Source organism: Ptiloglossa arizonensis, unplaced genomic scaffold, assembly GCF_051014685.1.
Source record: "Ptiloglossa arizonensis isolate GNS036 unplaced genomic scaffold, iyPtiAriz1_principal scaffold0027, whole genome shotgun sequence".
NCBI classification, from domain to species: domain Eukaryota; kingdom Metazoa; phylum Arthropoda; class Insecta; order Hymenoptera; family Colletidae; genus Ptiloglossa; species Ptiloglossa arizonensis.
In genome coordinates this window covers 60,697-62,944 of record NW_027478397.1, presented here as the reverse complement: position 1 = coordinate 62,944, position 2,248 = coordinate 60,697, and positions in this window count along the sequence as shown.

Here is a 2,248-nt window from a genome sequence, read left to right as displayed (position 1 = left end):
CGAAACCAATAACTATTATGGCCTAGGGCAAAAATCCACATACCTTTGTAATCGGGCGAGTTTCTGCTTTCAGATGCAACAGGAATTTCTCGAGTTCGTCAATCCGTTCGCGAGATATGGGAGTTTGAAGTTACGGAATGGTTGAGAAACCATCAAAATTTTCGTAAGTCTGATACTCGAAACCAATAACTTCTATTGCCTAGGGCAAAAATACACATACCGTTGTATTCGGGCGAGTTTCTACTTACAGATGCAACAGGAATTTCTCGAGTTCGTCAATCCGTTCGCGAGATATGGGAGATTGAACTTAAGGAATGGTTGAGAAACCTTCAAAATTTTCGCAAGTCTGATACTCGAAACCAATAACTACAATTGCCTAGGGCAAAAATACACATACCTTTGTAATCGGGCGAGTTTCTGCTTTCAGATGCAACTGGAATTTCTCGAGTTCGTCAATCCTTTCGCAAGATATGGGAGTTTGAAGTTAAGGAATGGTTGAGAAACCATCAAAATTTTCGCAAGTCTGATACTCGAAACCAATAAGTACTCTTGCCGAGGGGAAAAATACATATACCGTTGTAATCGGGCGAGTTTCTACTTTCAGATGCAAGAGGAATTTCTCGAGTTCGTCAATCCGTTCGCGAGATATGGGAGTTTGAAGTTAAGGAATGGTTGAGGAACCATCAAAATTTTCGCAGGTCTGACACTCGAAACCAATAATTGGAATGGACTAGGGGAAAAGTACACACCACATTGTAATCGGGCGAGTTTCTACTTTCAGATGCAACAGGAATTTCTCGAGTTCGTCAATCCGTTCGCGAGATATGGGAGTTTGTAGTTAAGGAATGGTTGAGAAACCATCAAAATTTTCGCAAGTCTGATACTCGAAACCAATAACTGCTATGGCATAGGGCAAAAATACACATAGCATTGTAATCGGGCGAGATTATGCTTTCAGATGCAATTGGAATTTCTCGAGTTGGTAATCCGTTCGCGAGATATGGGAGTTTGAAGTTAAGGAATGGTTGAGAAATCATCAAAATTTTTGCAAGTCTGATACTCGAAACCAATAACTACTGTGGCCTAGGGCAAAAATACACATACCATGGTAATCGGGCGAGTTTCTACTTTCAGATGCAACAGAAATTTTTCGGTTTTGTCAATCCGTTCGCGAGATATGGGAGTTTGAAGTTAAGGAATGCTTGAGAAACCATCAAAATTTTCGCAATTCTGATACTCGAAACCAATAACTACTGTCGCCTATGGCAAAAATACACATACCTTTGTAATCGGGCGAGTTTCTGCTTTCAGATGCAACAGGAATTTCTCGAGTTCGTCAATCCGTTCGCGAGATATGGGAGTTTGAAGTTACGGAATGGTTGAGAAACCATCAAAATTTTCGTAAGTCTGATACTCGAAACCAATAACTTCTATTGCCTAGGGCAAAAATACACATACCGTTGTATTCGGGCGAGTTTCTACTTACAGATGCAACAGGAATTTCTCGAGTTCGTCAATCCGTTCGCGAGATATGGGAGATTGAACTTAAGGAATGGTTGAGAAACCTTCAAAATTTTCGCAAGTCTGATACTCGAAACCAATAACTACAATTGCCTAGGGCAAAAATACACATACCTTTGTAATCGGGCGAGTTTCTGCTTTCAGATGCAACTGGAATTTCTCGAGTTCGTCAATCCTTTCGCAAGATATGGGAGTTTGAAGTTAAGGAATGGTTGAGAAACCATCAAAATTTTCGCAAGTCTGATACTCGAAACCAATAAGTACTCTTGCCGAGGGGAAAAATACATATACCGTTGTAATCGGGCGAGTTTCTACTTTCAGATGCAAGAGGAATTTCTCGAGTTCGTCAATCCGTTCGCGAGATATGGGAGTTTGAAGTTAAGGAATGGTTGAGGAACCATCAAAATTTTCGCAGGTCTGACACTCGAAACCAATAATTGGAATGGACTAGGGGAAAAGTACACACCACATTGTAATCGGGCGAGTTTCTACTTTCAGATGCAACAGGAATTTCTCGAGTTCGTCAATCCGTTCGCGAGATATGGGAGTTTGTAGTTAAGGAATGGTTGAGAAACCATCAAAATTTTCGCAAGTCTGATACTCGAAACCAATAACTGCTATGGCATAGGGCAAAAATACACATAGCATTGTAATCGGGCGAGATTATGCTTTCAGATGCAATTGGAATTTCTCGAGTTGGTAATCCGTTCGCGAGATATGGGAGTTT